This window comes from Triturus cristatus, chromosome 10 (assembly GCF_964204655.1).
Source record: "Triturus cristatus chromosome 10, aTriCri1.1, whole genome shotgun sequence".
In the NCBI taxonomy this organism is placed as follows: Eukaryota; Metazoa; Chordata; class Amphibia; order Caudata; family Salamandridae; genus Triturus; species Triturus cristatus.
The window spans coordinates 754,397,255-754,416,860 of NC_140593.1; positions in this window are offsets into that span (position 1 = coordinate 754,397,255).

The window sequence follows — 19,606 nt, forward strand, 5'->3', positions numbered from 1 at the left end:
CCACACCCTTCTGCCCTCCCTGGTCTGTTGTGCTGCAACTGCTTCTCCTGCATACCCCACGTGGTTTGTTGTGAGGCCCCTTCCCCTGAACTCTCTTGTCTGTGCCCAGGTCCTGACCCTCACTTCTATCCTCCATGATCCTTTGTGCATGCCCCTGCACCCTCCTTCTTGCCCATCATAGCCATTGTGCTGCCACTAACCCTCCTGCTTGCCATGCATGGTCTTCTGTGCTACCACGGCCCCTCCCACCTTCCCTGTGTGGTCAGCTAGCTGCCCCTGACCCCCTCCCACCTTCCCTCCATGGTCTGTGTGTATGCCATCATAGTCTCACTGTTTCTCTCCATGGTGTGTCTTGCTTCTAGTGCCCATCCTGCCTGACCTCCATGGTCATCTTGCTGCTCCTGCCCTGCCCCCTTGCCCCCAGCCCTCTGTTTCCATGTGCAGACCCCTATTCCCTCCCTCCTGGCTTGTTTGTTCCATTGTAATGCTCCTGATCTGTCCCTCCTGCCCTTTATGGTCTGTTATGCTGCAGCTTTCTCTCATGTCTGTCCAGTATGGTCAGCTAGCTACCATTGCCTCTTTCCCCTCTGTTCTCTGTTGTCCATGTGCATGGTTCTGTCCCCTCCCTATTGCTTTCTATGGATTGTTGTGCTGCACTCCCGCCCCGCATGCCCTGTGTGGTGTATTGTGCTGCTGCAAACCCTGATGCCTGCTCTGTAGGGTCAGTTTGGTGCACATCTCCATGTCCCTCGTGTCCTCTGTTATCCGAGTCCATGTCCCTACGCCAATTCCTCCTGCCTTCCATGATCCAATGTACCATACTTGCAAACATTTTGAACTTGGTAAGAGGGAGATTTTGAAAAAAAACTGGGGTATTGATTTTCCCCTTTGAGTTACATTGAAAAAGAGGAGATTGTAGACAGGAGACAGATCAAATAAAGCCCATTTGAGCTTAAAAACATTGGACGTTTCCTGGCTGATTCGGGTCTGTTGGCATGTATGGTTGTACAACCACTGCCTCTTCCTTCTGCCCACAATGGTCTATTATATTGCCACAGCCTCTCTTGCCAGTCCTGTATTGTTGGTTTGTTGCCCCTGCCCCACTTTCCACTGCCCTCCATAGTCTGTTGTGCTGCCACTGCCTTTCCTGCCTGCCCAGTGTGGTCAAATTGTTGTCTCTGCACCCTCCTACCTGCCTTCAGTTTTCAGAGTCCGTGCCCCTGGCCTCTGCCTCTCAACAGTATCCTAATGAACAACTAGATTGCTAACATTCTATATTTATTACAAAAGTGTGGAACGCTTGACGTCTTCTTGATGTAATCAAAACTGTAATACCTAGAGCATTTCCTTAAGAAAGTACATATATGAGAGGGTCTTATTTGTTTCAAAATTATGGTTAGTGCTCTAAAAAACTAAAATGAGGACATATTTTCTGAGATTTCAAATAGCGACAAAGCACTTTGAAATTATTTGTTATCTTTATGTTTTTTTATCCAGTTGACCACTTGATTAAATGTTGCACTTAGGGGAGAGAATGTAGTGTTACTTCCAGAGCTGCAGACTTTGCACTGGGGAACCAGGTTGGAGTTTCTGCTTCAGATCGACATTCTGTGATTCTGGTCAAATCACTTAATCTCCCCATGTCTACAACCAAAATGAATTTGTTTGTATGTGATGTAACCAATGCTCATGTAAAGCACTCCAATACCTGACAAGTCTGCACTATATAAAACTGCAAAAACACAAAAAATAAAAAGTGTTTTGCACACTTCTGTCATTGGGCTACATGTGGGCTACATCTGGGTGATATTTGTGCTGCATTTGGGCTCTTTTGTCTCCGGGGGCCATCTTGGGAGAGTTATGAAGTTTCCTAATTTCCTCTTTACTGCAGTCTCCTCAGTAGGAAATGCTTTCAGTTTTTTACTTTGATTCCATCAAGAAGGTATTCAGATATGTCACACATTTGCCATCAATTCTGAATGTTAGCACTGTAGTTGCTCATTAGATCACTGTAGTAAAGCTACTGCTCACCATGGAAGTCTGCTGCTGGTATTAAAAGTGCATGTTTCAGTCTGCATGTCAGAAATTTTTGATGAAATAGAGGAGGATTTGAGAAGTCACTCAAAATGTGCCCTAATTTTTCTTTCTTCAGCACTAACCATAGTTTCTATGGCAAAATGAACCCCCTCATTGTGTTCCTTTTTAAATTAAACATTTTAAGTGTTAACAGTTTATTCCAAACAAGATGGCTTCATGTGTGCAATACTTTTATCATAAGTAAGACAGTAAGCGCTCTAGTTGTTCTTAAGAACACTCTGGGACATTCTGTCATTGGGCTATACTTGGGCTACATCTGGGTGATATTTGTGCTACATTTGGGATCTTTTGTTTCTGGTGGCCATCTTGGGAGACTTATTTGTTATGACGTTTCCTAATTTCCTCATTTACTACAGTCTCCTCAGTAGGAAATACTTTCAGTTTTTTACTTTGATTCCATCAAGAAAGCATTCAGATGTGTCACACATTTGCCATAAATTCAGAATGTTAGCACTCTAGTTGCTCATTAGATCACTGTAGTAAAGCTACTGCTCACCAGGGAAGTCTGCTGCTGGTATTGAAAGTGCATGTTTCTGTCTGCATGTCAGAATTTTTTAATGAAATAGAAGAGGATTTGAGAAGTCACTCAAAATGTGCCCTAATTTTTCTTTCTGCAGCACTAATCATAATTTCTATGGCAAAATGAACCCCCTCATTTTGTTCTTTTTTAAATTAAATGTTTTAAGAGTTACCACTTTATTCCAATCAAGATGGCTTCAGGTGTGCAATACGTTTGTCATAAGTAGGACTGTTAGCGCTCTAGTTGTTCTTTAGTACACGCTGCAGTAGAACACAAAGATATCAACTGACAGTCTCTGCCCTTGTTGGATGTACATGTTTTACTGAGAATGTCAGACTTCATTCTCACATGACTGAGAAAGACAATGTGAATTTACAGAAAATATGCTCTCAGTCTAGCTTATAGATCACCTTCCAAACCTCTGTGGGAAAAGCATGAGAAAATAGTTTTCTCTCAAACATGATTCATAATATCCCAGCAGAAGACTTTTTCACATGGTAAAATCACCTTAAGACACACCTCAATTCCTAAAATGAGAATGGTACCATCAACAAATGATTTATAATGTAACTAAAGTCTTAAAACCTTCTATTAACTGCAATGCTTTTTAATGAGGTGCTATCATGTATATTAGTCCCAAGATGGCTGCCAACACTTCTTGGATGAAGTGCTGACAGCCAATCAGATCTCACGATGAGATGTGTGGTTAGGCTCCGCCCAGATATATATGCGATTTTACTTTTGATTTTCTCAGGAAATACTGAACGGATTTACACCATTTAACCAAAAGGCACGGCTCTGAACCAAGGGCTACCTCTTTGCCAAATTTGGTGTAATTCCATGGGGCAGTTCGGGCTGTAGCTGCGATTAAAGGTTCCTATGGAAAATTGCATGGGGTAAACACATTTTGGGACGCCCTTTTTTCTCGCCCCCGCTTGCCGAATCACCCCACGCCCCACCAGTTTTGAAACTTTCACGAGGATTCGTTAACCGGCGCCAAAGTTATTCCAAATAGAATGTTGCGGATTTCCTATGGATAATAGGTCCTAACTATAACTACCTACTGGCGACTGCCAGTAGGTTATATATATATATATATATATATATATATTGGATCCTTAGTTCACGAGGCTGGGACGTTAACGGGGAGATAAGGAAGCGTTTTGGGACACTTTGTCATCCAGGATTATTTCATTTCGGACACTTTGCGCCAGTCCTGGCCAGCATTTTATTTCATCTGGACAGAATTCATCATGTCCATCCCCGTGCAGCATCTATCCCGGTGAGGTGGTTTCTGGGAGTTGCAGTGTATACTACACTGCTTCTGATGTGCAGTCATGAGACAGGGGTTGGCTGGTGCTCTCACCAATAGGAGAGCGCAGGACTATTTGAAAGCGCAGGTGGGGCAGCATCCTGATTACTACAGTGGCATCCGAGGAAGGCTTTATTAGCCGAAATGCATCATGCCTTAACCTGTGTGGAATAAACGCTTCTGAATCTACTCCCTGTGTGGCCTCCTCCTTTTCTTGACTGGAGGGGCTTTGTGCATGTTTTCACGCTGTCCAGTGGCGTCTTTGGGGGCTCCGTCCTGCTAAGTGGCTGTAGTATTGCTGGAGTCTGCTGTTGCAGTTTGTTTGGTCTCCCGAGGATTCGGATTACTTCAGCCCGCCTCAAGAGTGAGAATTTTCAAGGCTGCTGTGTACCACAGATCGTGATTTCACGTAGAACAGGTCACATTGTTTTCCTGCTCACGGCCTGTTGGATCCTTAGTTCACGAGGCTGGGACGTTAACGGGGAGATAAGGAAGCGTTTTGGGACACTTTGTCATCCAGGATTATTTCATTTCGGACACTCTGCGCCAGTCCTGCCCAGCATTTTATTTCATCTGGACAGAATTCATCATGTCCATCCCCGCGCAGGATCTATCCCGGTGAGGTGGTTTCTGGGAGTTGCAGTGTATACTACACTGCTTCTGATGTGCGGTCATGTGACAGGGGTTGGCTGGTGCTCTCACCAATAGGAGAGCGCAGGACTATTTGAAAGCGCAGGTGGGGCAGCATCCTGATTACTACAGTGGCATCCGAGGAAGGCTTTATTAGCCGAAATGCATCATGCCTTAAGCTGTGTGGAATAAACGCTTCTGAATCTACTCCCTGTGTGGCCTGCTCCTTTTCTTGACTGGAGGGGCTTTGTGCATGTTTTCACGCTGTCCAGTGGCGTCTTTGGGGGCTCCGTCCTGCTAAGTGGCTGAAGTATTGCTGGAGTCTGCTGTTGCAGTTTGTTTGGTCTCCCGAGGATTCGGATTACTTCAGCCCGCCTCAAGAGTGAGAATTTTCAAGGCTGCTGTGTACCACAGATCGTGATTTCACGTAGAACAGGTCACATTGTTTTCCTGCTCACGGCCTGTTGGATCCTTAGTTCACGAGGCTGGGACGTTAACGGGGAGATAAGGAAGCGTTTTGGGACACTTTGTCATCCAGGATTATTTCATTTCGGACACTCTGCGCCAGTCCTGCCCAGCATTTTATTTCATCTGGACAGAATTCATCATGTCCATCCCCGCGCAGGATCTATCCCGGTGAGGTGGTTTCTGGGAGTTGCAGTGTATACTACACTGCTTCTGATGTGCGGTCATGTGACAGGGGTTGGCTGGTGCTCTCACCAATAGGAGAGCGCAGGACTATTTGAAAGCGCAGGTGGGGCAGCATCCTGATTACTACAGTGGCATCCGAGGAAGGCTTTATTAGCCGAAATGCATCATGCCTTAAGCTGTGTGGAATAAACGCTTCTGAATCTACTCCCTGTGTGGCCTGCTCCTTTTCTTGACTGGAGGGGCTTTGTGCATGTTTTCACGCTGTGCAGTGGCGTCTTTGGGGGCTCCGTCCTGCTAAGTGGCTGAAGTATTGCTGGAGTCTGCTGTTGCAGTTTGTTTGGTCTCCCGAGGATTCGGATTACTTCAGCCCGCCTCAAGAGTGAGAATTTTCAAGGCTGCTGTGTACCACAGATCGTGATTTCACGTAGAACAGGTCACATTGTTTTCCTGCTCACGGTCTGTTGGATCCTTAGTTCACGAGGCTGGGACGTTAACGGGGAGATAAGGAAGCGTTTTGGGACACTTTGTCATCCAGGATTATTTCATTTCGGACACTCTGCGCCAGTCCTGCCCAGCATTTTATTTAATCTGGACAGAATTCATCATGTCCATCCCCGCGCAGCATCTATCCCGGTGAGGTGGTTTCTGGGAGTTGCAGTGTATACTACACTGCTTCTGATGTGCAGTCATGAGACAGGGGTTGGCTGGTGCTCTCACCAATAGGAGAGCGCAGGACTATTTGAAAGCGCAGGTGGGGCAGCATCCTGATTACTACAGTGGCATCCGAGGAAGGCTTTATTAGCCGAAATGCATCATGCCTTAAGCTGTGTGGAATAAACGCTTCTGAATCTACTCCCTGTGTGGCCTCCTCCTTTTCTTGACTGGAGGGGCTTTGTGCATGTTTTCACGCTGTCCAGTGGCGTCTTTGGGGGCTCCGTCCTGCTAAGTGGCTGTAGTATTGCTGGAGTCTGCTGTTGCAGTTTGTTTGGTCTCCCGAGGATTCGGATTACTTCAGCCCGCCTCAAGAGTGAGAATTTTCAAGGCTGCTGTGTACCACAGATCGTGATTTCACGTAGAACAGGTCACATTGTTTTCCTGCTCACGGCCTGTTGGATCCTTAGTTCACGAGGCTGGGACGTTAACGGGGAGATAAGGAAGCGTTTTGGGACACTTTGTCATCCAGGATTATTTCATTTCGGACACTCTGCGCCAGTCCTGCCCAGCATTTTATTTCATCTGGACAGAATTCATCATGTCCATCCCCGCGCAGGATCTATCCCGGTGAGGTGGTTTCTGGGAGTTGCAGTGTATACTACACTGCTTCTGATGTGCGGTCATGTGACAGGGGTTGGCTGGTGCTCTCACCAATAGGAGAGCGCAGGACTATTTGAAAGCGCAGGTGGGGCAGCATCCTGATTACTACAGTGGCATCCGAGGAAGGCTTTATTAGCCGAAATGCATCATGCCTTAAGCTGTGTGGAATAAACGCTTCTGAATCTACTCCCTGTGTGGCCTGCTCCTTTTCTTGACTGGAGGGGCTTTGTGCATGTTTTCACGCTGTCCAGTGGCGTCTTTGGGGGCTCCGTCCTGCTAAGTGGCTGAAGTATTGCTGGAGTCTGCTGTTGCAGTTTGTTTGGTCTCCCGAGGATTCGGATTACTTCAGCCCGCCTCAAGAGTGAGAATTTTCAAGGCTGCTGTGTACCACAGATCGTGATTTCACGTAGAACAGGTCACATTGTTTTCCTGCTCACGGTCTGTTGGATCCTTAGTTCACGAGGCTGGGACGTTAACGGGGAGATAAGGAAGCGTTTTGGGACACTTTGTCATCCAGGATTATTTCATTTCGGACACTCTGCGCCAGTCCTGCCCAGCATTTTATTTCATCTGGACAGAATTCATCATGTCCATCCCGCGCAGCATCTATCCCGGTGAGGTGGTTTCTGGGAGTTGCAGTGTATACTACACTGCTTCTGATGTGCGGTCATGTGACAGAGGTTGGCTGGTGCTCTCACCAATAGGAGAGCGCAGGACTATTTGAAAGCGCAGGTGGGGCAGCATCCTGATTACTACAGTGGCATCCGAGGAAGGCTTTATTAGCTGAAATGCATCATGCCTTAAGCTGTGTGGAATAAACGCTTCTGAATCTACTCCCTGTGTGGCCTCCTCCTTTTCTTGACTGGAGGGGCTTTGTGCATGTTTTCACGCTGTCCAGTGGCGTCTTTGGGGGCTCCGTCCTGCTAAGTGGCTGAAGTATTGCTGGAGTCTGCTGTTGCAGTTTGTTTGGTCTCCCGAGGATTCGGATTACTTCAGCCCGCCTCAAGAGTGAGAATTTTCAAGGCTGCTGTGTACCACAGATCGTGATTTCACGTAGAACAGGTCACATTGTTTTCCTGCTCACGGCCTGTTGGATCCTTAGTTCACGAGGCTGGGACGTTAACGGGGAGATAAGGAAGCGTTTTGGGACACTTTGTCGTCCAGGATTATTTCATTTCGGACACTCTGCGCCAGTCCTGCCCAGCATTTTATTTCATCTGGACAGAATTCATCATGTCCATCCCCGCGCAGCATCTATCCTGGTGAGGTGGTTTCTGGGAGTTGCAGTGTATACTACACTGCTTCTGATGTGCGGTCATGTGACAGGGGTTGGCTGGTGCTCTCACCAATAGGAGAGCGCAGGACTATTTGAAAGCGCAGGTGGGGCAGCATCCTGATCACTACAGTGGCATCCGAGGAAGGCTTTATTAGCCGAAATGCATCATGCCTTAAGTTGTGTGGAATAAACGCTTCTGAATCTACTCCCTGTGTGGCCTCCTCCTTTTCTTGACTGGAGGGGCTTTGTGCATGTTTTCACGCTGTCCAGTGGCGTCTTTGGGGGCTCCGTCCTGCTAAGTGGCTGAAGTATTGCTGGAGTCTGCTGTTGCAGTTTGTTTGGTCTCCCGAGGATTCGGATTACTTCAGCCCGCCTCAAGAGTGAGAATTTTCAAGGCTGCTGTGTACCACAGATCGTGATTTCACCTAGAACAGGTCACATTGTTTTCCTGATCACGGCCTGTTGGATCCTTAGTTCACGAGGCTGGGACATTAACGGGGAGATAAGGAAGCGTTTTGGGACACTTTGTCATCCAGGATTATTTCATTTCGGACACTCTGCGCCAGTCCTGCCCAGCATTTTATTTCATCTGGACAGAATTCATCATGTCCATCCCCGCGCAGCATCTATCCCGGTGAGGTGGTTTCTGGGAGTTGCAGTGTATACTACACTGCTTCTGATGTGCGGTCATGTGACAGGGGTTGGCTGGTGCTCTCACCAATAGGAGAGCGCAGGACTATTTGAAAGCGCAGGTGGGGCAGCATCCTGATTACTACAGTGGCATCCGAGGAAGGCTTTATTAGCCAAAATGCATCATGCCTTATATATATATATATATATATGGATATATATAGATATGCAAAAAAGAAGCAGAGAACTCTGGGTAGTTCTCAAGTTTAGGTGGAAGGCAGCTCCTGTATGGAGCACTCTCAACACCAGCGACACTCTAGATCTGCTCACCTCAAATGTCTGTTTTTCTATCAAAATCTTTAAGCATAGGATTAGCACAGTGCCATCCACGCCGAGATAGAAAAGGACAAAGTCTTTTGCCATTTGTACAGCAAAGTCTTTAAGCATAGGACTAGCACAGTGCTGTCCTTGCCGAGCTGTAAAATGACAAAAGCCAATTACCACTCCAGGCACAGTATTACAGCTATGAATTGGTAAAATACCAATCAAGCCAACCTGAAATGAGTAAAAGCAACCCCTGACACAGTGTTTTGCTCTAATTAGAGCTCTTCAGAGAGGTATAGCTTTGTCCAGACACAAGGGAGCACCCAGTATAAGTCAGAGAAATACCCTTTCAGGCATAGAGTGACGAATAAATTATGCAAAAAAGAAGCAGAGAACTCTGGGTAGTTCTCAAGTTTAGGTGGAAAGCAGCTCCTGTATGGAGCACTCTCAACACCAGCGACACTCTAGATCTGCTCACCTCAAATGTCTGTTTTTCTATCAAAATCTTTAAGCATAGGATTAGCACAGTGCCATCCACGCCGAGATAGAAAAGGACAAAGTCTTTTGCCATTTGTACAGCAAAGTCTTTAAGCATAGGACTAGCACAGTGCTGTCCTTGCCGAGCTGTAAAATGACAAAAGCCAATTACCACTCCAGGCACAGTATTACAGCTATGAATTGGTAAAATACCAATCAAGCCAACCTGAAATGAGTAAAAGCAACCCCTGACACAGTGTTTCGCTCTAATTAGAGCTCTTCAGAGAGGTATAGCTTTGTCCAGACACAAGGGAGCACCCAGTATATGTCAAAGAAATACCCTTTCATGCTTAGAGTGACGAATAAATTATGCAAAAAAGAAGCAGAGAACTCTGGGTAGTTCTCAAGTTTAGGTGGAAAGCAGCTCCTGTATGGATTCACGGCGGGAGAGCGGAAATAAAATCCGGTCCTCTTTTGAAACCATGGCTTTAACGCAAGCGGGTTGTTGAAGTTATAGCTGCTGGTTGCTGTTGTAGTTTATAGAAGCATTTTAAAAAAAGCAAGTGATATTTGATTTGAGGTTGGCAGTGGTGATATCGCCAAGTGGCAGATGGTGTGCCAGAAACAAGAATATAAGCTCACTTTCCAGGTCCTGAGGAAAACACGAAACAACGTCTGGGTTTGAAATGCGTAGGCCAGTTGTTAGGTCCAAACAAGTATTGCACATGTGTTGATAGTATCAGGTCTTGAACTCAATATAATAACTAATGAATTAAGTTTCAAATGACCTGAATACAGAACTGTTTCGCCTTAGTGTACCCTGAGCTTCTATTGTACTTTATTGTTTTCTTTAATTCTTTTCTTGGGTCTTTCTAATTTTTTCTTTCTTCCTGTCTTTAGTGATTGAGGGAATTTGAGCTTGCTCACGTTGTGCAATTATTTTAAAATTTGTCTTTGAGGTATTTTGTCTGTGTTTTGTAATAGTAGAGTGAAACAATGAGAGGGACCCCTTAAAACTCTCAAGGGAAATAAGGTACTTATAACCAGAAAAAAGGAGAAATTCCCTTGATCCAACAATTTCAATGTCAGTGGATACTAATTACTCAATAGAAAAATTGAATACTTGATCCAAAATCTATATTGTCGCAGTATTTTATTAAAAAAGGGTGTTGTATTCTATTTGTTTCCAAACACATACAATCGCATTTAATCTCACAATGGTTTAAAATATACAATTAAAACAAATTATGCATTAAAACAACATACATTTCATATTGAAAAAAAGAATGAATTAGCAACAAATCACAATTATGACCAGCATAATAGAGACAGACACATATGTAAGACAAAGTTACTGTTCTTTACGGGTGCACATCACATTAGACTTCAAAACATAGCTTCTTAATACATTGATTCAATCAGTATTTGATTCGTCTATGTTGGTCCTTGGATTGTGCCTTCAACAGCGTCGACGCATTTCGATGGCTTCAAGTTAATCGTACCATCTTTTTCAAGACACAATGATTCTGTCTACCTCCTATGTCAAATCCTGAATAAAACAAACATATATAATCATTTATCCAGAAAATACCTCTTTTTTTCCTTATTCTCCTACTGTTCTAATATATGTTTAGACTATTACAGATTTCCAAATTGTCATAGTACAAAAATGCATCTGAAACATTCCTCCTTCAAAGCAAATAGAAGTATAAAATAAATGAGAAGAACTTTCCATTTGATGTGCACGTATCTAGTTTCTCTCCTCGTTTGTGTATCAATCCGCCTAATTCTATATTGCTGTCTTGTTCAAGGACATATCTTGTGGTTATCTTAAAATATTCCCTCATTGTCAACTATATTCCTATTGAATATTGTTGCACCAATTGTCATCAACTGTGTTATGCCATTATCGTAATGAAGGCAAATTCAATACACGAAGCAAGCAGGCCGGAAATACATTATAAATCGATTGGAGTCTCCAATACTTTACTGGCCTTCCAACCCCTACCCGTACTCTGCCTAAGCACAAACGAGATTCTTTTCTTGTTATGAACATCTGACAATTCTCATCTTAGTTTTTATTAAAATCAATGCGTGTTCGCAGTTTTATTTAACGAGTATTCGGTCTGAAACGATTGTTGATCCAATGTCTTATATTTGACTACTGATAAAATCCTCCTATCTAGACAAAAAAGAGAGAAAGAAATGGAGCTTCCTAATTTTACTTCATATGCAGAAATGCCTGATAATGCCTCATGTAGATAACTACTTCCAAATCTAATATCTACTTTCATTAATTCATTACCTTTAATTCCGTTTAAACAATTATTTTTCCTTCCTTCCTGTGTTCCGTTTCTCGGAAGTTAATATGAAACTCCACGCGCCGCGAGGCTTTCGTTCCTCTCTTTTGATCGGGCGGGTCTAACAAAGTGAACATATGCACGTTTTTGGAAGCCAAAAAACAGGTGATCCCACTTCAATTTTATCACCCCCTACAGTGTTACTGGTCTTATCTAAATCCCTACATTGCTCCCCTTACCTATATTCCAATGGTATGTGGTCCGGAAATTGGGTGTCGGGTTCAAAATTAGTATCCCTCTTCTAGTTCCCGATTCCCTATTTAACTATTGTAATGTGCTTACTGATTGGTTATTCGTTACCACGTGATGCGGGTCTTTTTACCATTACTCAATTCTGATTTGTGATTGGATCATTCAGTCACCTGATTCTGCCCATTTCTTTCTTTTTGTTCAAAACTTTATTGGTACTCGTTTGTCATATTGCTTTCTGGCACCATCCTCGTTAATGTGTGCTTTATCATTTTAATTATATATATAACTGTAATGATCCTTAATGATATTTTGTTGAAACGTTTTGAGATAAACTTCATCTTTTGACAGAGACTCCCGCGATCAAAGAACTCTAAAGAGAAAACTCGCATTTCCTATTTATCCTGTAACAGTTACGGACTTGTGCTGACTCTACCCAGCATCTCGATCCCTAACTTTACTAAAAAAGCTCACGTTCCCTGTCAATCCAATGACAGTTTGCATACCTGTGCTGACTCTACCCAGCCCATCGATCTCTAGCTGTACTGTCTCAATATAAGTATAAGAGGGCTGCTGAAACTTACTCTTTGATTGCAACCAATGCTGTTGTCCTGATTTTCTTATTATGGTAAAATAAGTTTCATCCAATCCTCTCTCAGATTTAAACCTCTTTCCACTGTGTTGAGGTAACACATATACCATTGTTCTCTTGTCTTTCTTTTTTGGTCTAGATTTCCTCCTCTTCTGTTGATCACAATTTTTTCCAATATGAACCATTTAAAATCCCCACAATCATGGTTCATCTTGTGAAAATGGTCTGTCAGTGGGGCATTTTCCTTATTCATTCTAATCGCAGACTTGTGTTCCAAAAGGCGTATACGGAGTTCTCTACTCGTTTCTCCTACGTAGCCCAATCCACATGGGCAGACCAAAAGGTAAACAATGTTTTTACTGCGACAATTATTTAAAGTTGTTGCAAACAAATTTTTTCCTGCAAAGGTAATCTTTTTTCCTTCTAGACATTGCACACATATTGAGCAAGTCCCACATTTGTTATTACCACAAGCTTTTTCCCCTGTTAGTGTTTCCTGTTTTTCCACTCTTGTTTCATAAGTTCTCACTAGTGAATTTTTAATGGTTTATGTAACTGAATATCAGTGCCATGATTTAAGATTTTCCAATTCCTATTTACTATATTTTTGATTTGGTTGCTTATGTTTGAAAATTGTGTCACAAATACTACTCTTTCAGAAGCTATATTTCCTTTCTCTTTTTTAGATTCCAGTAAGCAATCTCTATCATAGAATCTAGCTCTTTTTAGAGAATGTTTGATTAGTTTGTTTGGATAGCCTCTTACTTTCAGTTTTGTTCGCAGTATTTCAGCATGATAGTAAAAATCATTGATACTCGTACAATTTCTTCACAATCTTAAAAACTCCCCAAAAGGTATATTGTCTTTCTGTGAATGGGGGTGATTGCTTGTATATTGTAGGAGAGTATTCCTATCCTTAGGCTTAGTGTAGAGTTCTACCTGTAGTTCGTCATTAACATTCTTAATTTTAATATCTAGGAACTCAACACTTGAGTCACTGTAATGAGCCGTGAATTTTAAATTGGGATCCCCCAAATGTATCCACTCCAAAAATTCTATTAACGTAGTGCTGGCACCATTCCAAATGAAAATTATATCATCTATGAAACGGTGCCAGCATGTAACGTTCTCAAAATATGGGGCTATCTCATTGAATATGTGGCGTTGTTTGAAATCCCCCACATAGAGGCAGGCCAGACTTGGGGCGTAAGTAGCCCCCATACTGGTCCCTTTTGTTTGCAAGTAAAGTTCATCCTTAAACAAAAAAACATTATTTTTCAATACCATTCTTATGCATGACATGATAAAACCTTTGTTTCCTCCGTTTAGTTCTTCCCCATCTAAGATGGTAGAAATAACCTCTATAGTGTCGTCCTGGGGAATATTGGTGTACAAGGCTTCAATGTCTAGGGTGACCAAAATTTGGGTCACCCCATTGAAGCCTTGTCCCTTAAAAATTGAGATTGCATGAGCCGTATCTTTAAGATAAGACCTTTGTTTTTGTACTATAGGTCTAAGAAAAAAATCAACATATCTGCATAGTGGTTCTAGAACTGATCCAATGCTGCTCACAATAGGCCGCATCGGTGGATTGGATACATTCTTATGGATTTTTGGTAATCCATAAATTGCTGGAATGACTGGATGTGAGTTCATTAAAAATGTATATTCATTCTTGCAAATCCAGCCTTCTTCTTTACCTGTATTTAAGAGAGTCTCCACTTCTTTTTTTAACATTCCTATTGTGGTAAACTTTATTCGTTGGTAATGATCTTTCACATTAAGGAGTTTTCTCATCCTATCTTCATAATCTGATGAGTCAAAGATTACCACTCCTCCGCCTTTATCGGCGGGTTTTATAATTATCTGGTCACAACTCTGTAAGGTTTTTAATGCCCTTCTCTGATCCATTACCATATTGTTGTGATGGTTATTCTGTGCTTTCTTCATAATATTTTTAATTTCCATTTCAACTACTTTTTCAAAAATGTCTACATTATTGTCGACCTGAGCTAAACTAGGGGTGAAGGTTGACTTTGGTTTCAGACCCAATACATTTGGCGGGGGTATATATACTTTATTTTCAAAAAACCTGTTTAGTCTTATTTTTCTAAAAAACTTTTTGAGATCACTTTCTAATTCAAACATGTCGTGTGAAGCTGTGGGTGCAAAGCTTTGCAGTACATCTTCTTCTTCTTTACTTAGAATTCTTTGAGAAAGATTTATTATAGGAAGTTCATCTACCTCCAGTATTGTTTGTTTCTCGTAGTGAGGTATTCCTGTCCTCCATTCTGAGGTAGATGGTTTCTCTGGGGTTCCTGTCTGTTGAAACCTCTGTAGCCCCTTTGACCTCGATTCTGGCGTCTCCCTAAAAAAGGTTCACGTTCAAATTGGGGTGCTCCTCTATTGCCTTGTATCCCTATCTGTTCCTCATCGCTACTAGAACGTGAGCTCTCTGAAAAGGTTATACGTTTGTTCCCTCCTCTGGAATATATAGGTCTCTGAAATTGTGGTTTGTCCCATCTCTGATCTCTTTTACTCTCGAAGTAGTCTTTGTTAGTATATGGGTAAACTACCTCCACATTATATCTTTCTATGTCCTTTCTTAGTTTTTTCAATTTCTTATTTGTTAAATATTCCCTGTAACTCTGTGTTTCTGCTTCTAATTCTTCAATTTTGTTTTTTGCTTCTTCTAAAGCTGAGCTTTGTTTTAACTGTGCTTCTAAATCATTTATTTTGCGCTTTTCTAATTCTATCAATTCTTGGGCAGTTTCTATGATTAAAATTAGCCAATCCCGGCTGCATCGATTGGCTATATGAGTCCATGTTCCAATGAATTTGGGATTCTCCACAAATAATCCCGGCTCATTTCTTACTTGTAATCCTATTGGGATCACTCCTGCTTTTAAGTATTCTATTAAGAATTCAGCATGAAGTTCTGTTCAGATTGACTTCTTTTTGAGATTTAGAATTTTTACTAATTGTTCATGACTTTTGTTATTAAGCCCTTTCGAATTACCACTACGGGGATTTTGATTTATTAATTTATTAAATTGATCCTCCGTAAATCCAAATGTTTTCAATTTGTCCATCATAATATATAGAAGACCCCTTTTACACAATAAAACAATGGATCAGCTTAGTATTTCTATTGTAGAACAAACCACCTCTCCAACCAAAAGGTTGTACAAATCAAAGTGAAATCAATTTCAATGTCAGTGGATACTAATTACTCAATAGAAAAATTGAATACTTGATCCAAAATCTATATTGTCGCAGTATTTTATTAAAAAAGGGTGTTGTGTTCTATTTGTTTGTATCAATCTTGTTTACGAATGAGCATCGTTTTTATTCTGCAATTAAGTTTTTGCTAATTCTTTAATTTTCGAAGTGCAGTGTGTGCCTGTGGTGTTTGCGTGTGTGTGTGAGAGAGAGAGAGAGTGTGGAGACAGAAAAATTATATTTTTTCAGTGATATGTATGCTCCATCACTGTAGGGGTTCTGGTGACAAAGTACACAAAGACGGCTTTTTGTATTTGTTATACTGCATGTTTATTACAGGTGCTATTAGCTTTAATAACGTACGTGTCTTCCGCAGAATGTTTATTGAAAACAGTATGTGAAACACTGGACAGTTCAGTTTGGTTGCAATTAGTAACAATACCAACATGTTCAGTTATGTTAGTCACAAGGTGGAGTTTTTCTGAATACTTTGAGACACCCATCTGTAGAAGATGGAGCATTTCTGGCAGGCCTTTGTTACTGAGCACTTGAAATGTTGTTCTTATGGGGGCAGTAAAACCACTGAAGACAGGATGCCTGGTCTGACGGCGTCATTGTGCAGGTCAGGCGCAACACTTTGTTCAGCCACTCATTGGTATTAACATTGGCGAGGTGAAAGTGGACATTTGCAAATGAGTCAAGAAGGGTTTATGAGACTTCAAATATGCTTGAAAATGCACCATTTGTCCACTCTTTTTTCAAAATTTTCTTGGGGGGTTGTTCGGGCTCGCTCGCTACGGTGCAGTATGACAATCATTTTACAGCTCACCAGTTTCAAATGTCACCAGCCGCCACTGGTGTCTTGGCCGATTTTTTGCTTTCCCTGCGGCAGGTGACTTGTCGTTAGCTTTGCGTTTCACAGTAGTAGCTCATGGACTGTATTATTAAAAGCACCTCTTTAAAAAGTTCTTACACTAGTAGAGGCGAATAACCGATTATTCATCACTTTATCATTCCAAGTGAGCCAGTTATAGGTGGGCCATCCAAAATGGGGACCCCAGGGTTAACCGGGATGTTGCGCCTGAGCAGCAATAATTCCCTTTTTAAGGGTTTTGCGAATGTTTTTCTCAGAAGAAGTTAGTGTTCTGAGTTACAACTGTGCCAGTTAGCTCTTGGCTGCATAGGCTATGGCCCTACGGCCAAATCGAGAAAAAATAAAGTTCTAAATAACTTATTGAAACAGTTCTCTCATGTGGAGACTAGCTTCTGATAAAAGCAAATAACAAACAACACTACAGAAAAACACGCACTACTAAATTACATGTTTAAGCAGCAAGCCTTTTATGACAGTCAGTCCAGCATGATAAGTAGCAAGCAGTGGCTAGCGGCCTGCCAGCTAAACCCGACTCGAGGTAGAAATATCAATTCCGCACCGTCCTTTTAGTAGAGTTAAAGCGCTGGGACTCGGAAGGTCTTGGTCTACATACAACAGTCAGGCCGATATTCAGGCCACGGGCTAAGGGTGCTATGAGGGGTTTGTTATCCGTTCGTCTGGTAGCTCTTGCCACTGTATGATGTCTTGCAGGTGCATCTCCCAGGGGCGGTGGGTGAGATTTTAAAGTGGTGGGGCGCAAACGAATTAGCATACAGCACCGTAGCGAGCGAGCGCAGCGAGCGAGCCCGAACCCCAAAAGGGGGGTTTGGGGGGCTTACCCACCCCAAGAAAATTTTGAAAAAAAAGAAGAAAAATCGTGCATTTTCAAGCAAATTTGAGAAAGCAGGAAGGTTAATAAAGCAATTGTGAAAGTGCAGTTATTACATTAATAGATGGCATAACATAGGTAGCTGCTTATTCAGTATTACCACAGAGCTTCATACATTCTGTCCTATTATGCTCAGGTGCTGAATTCAGACTATAAAACTCATAGAAATCTCAGCTCTAAGAGTAGATGTGTCCAACATAGTTCCAGGAGGGCCAAATCCACGCCAGATTTTCAGGATAAAATAAATGTCGGTAGAATTAATGTAAATGCTACTCATTTACATACTAATTAGATATTTTGAATCTGTGATGATGGATCCGGCTCTCCTGGACCCCTGCTTTAGAAAATGGCAATTTTGTGTAACGTTTGTTGCTTTTTGCTGCACCCTAAAATGGATACCTTAGCTACCGTTAGGGAAGCGCCAGCCTCAAATCAGAGATAACATCTAATAGAAAAACATAATTGTAAAGGGGACACTTATTTAAAGAGACAGCATGCATTTTACACAGGGCCATCAGACAGAAGGGGCTTTTGATTTGGGACTGTACTTTACAAGGCCCTTCGTTGCTGCTTCAAATGTATACATTATAAAAACAGGTCTTGCTTGCTTTTGTGGCATAATCGCAACATGGCAGATAATGGTGGCCGCCTATAAATGGCAGCATATATTAGTGTAGCCTTCAAACTTACATTATTTATTTCTAGTCTGAACGACATGGTCGTGCTGCCGGAAAACCATCTTACTGCCTGATTTTACTGTCTTTATGATTACCAAAAGCACACGGTACTCCTCTGTGAAGGAAGATTTCAAATGGAGTCCCATCTCTGCTCCCAGAACCCTCGGAATATTTGTGTTGAGTGTCAAGCAATGAAACGTTAGTTGGCATGGTGCTTCAACATAAAACAAAACCAGCATTTGTTAATGTTACATACATATGCAGTATCTGAGCAAACAGTTCTGGGCAGAAAACAATTTACTGTCATCACACTGAATGTGTGAGGATGCTCTGGGATTTTAATAATTTAATTGCCTCGACACTGGTGCTGAAAATCTCATTCCAAGTTTTAATTTGATTAGTGTCTGTTCTCTTCCTGACATACGTTAGATTAGCAAAAATACAGGCTGTGAGCTTTCTGCTAAATCTCAAATAACCTCTCCGTGGTCGACACGCAACGGTTCGGTCAACAAGTCTTGTAAAGCAGAAATCTGTGATGTCGTCGCCCTTCCCCTGCGCTCCCTCCCTGATGTTTTTAAGAGTGTACTCAGAACACAGCAGATGAAAGTAGTATCGAGTTTGAAAACGTAAGTAAAGCGACATTGGCTCCCAAATGTAGTCCCATCACGTGCACTTAAATATACATATTATTTAGACCACCATAAATTACCTGAGTCAAAGAATCTGAAGCAGCATAAGCGAACTTACTTCAGCCAGCACAGAGGGCTACTAGTGCACAACTCGTGACGCGAGCCACTCAGCCACAAGCTAGCACACCGGCACGAAGAGCCACCACGAGGTCTGAGGTGTGATGATGGCGGTGTGTGTCGTCGTGTGCAGCGCGATGACGTGACTGAGTCACCTGACGGACTGCTGCGCTGCGCAGTGGCTCAGCCAATCCTGGTGCTAATAGCCAGCAACAATGTGCCAGGATTGGCTAGGGGGGCATGGTTACTTCTCGCCCATAGATGTGAGACCCAGGGGGCTGCTGTACCCTCGGGTCCCTCCCAGCTCCCTCCCTCACCAGCAGCAGCTCTGCAGGGAAGCCTTCAAGCTACTGCGCGCATGTTAGGGCTGGGGCATTGCCCAAAAATGAACATGCTCACACTACTTCACTACAGTACTGCCTCGCTGAGTGGACTGTCACTCCAGCTGCCGCAGCCCCGCCCCCAGGCCACCCCCTTCAGCGCCGTCCGCGTTCGGATAGCGCAGCCGCCAGCCACGAATCAGCCAGCGGCAGAGAGACAAACTTCAAGTTTTAAACTTTTAAATTATATCAGCGGTGATGATGGCTGGCTCCATGTCCATCTGTCCTTGTGGGTTAGTGGTGGGGCTACGCCCCTACGCCCCAATGGACGCACCACGGCTGGTGTTAATCAGAATATAATAAAACGGTATACTCCCTGGAAGCAAATATCACCAGGGCTCGCTGACCTGAAATATTAAGAAAATCTAAAATTTGTTAACAGAGAAGTTGCCCTGGTAGGAACTTCTCTTTCCAGCTACTGTGCAAAACATTCAACAGGGCACAGT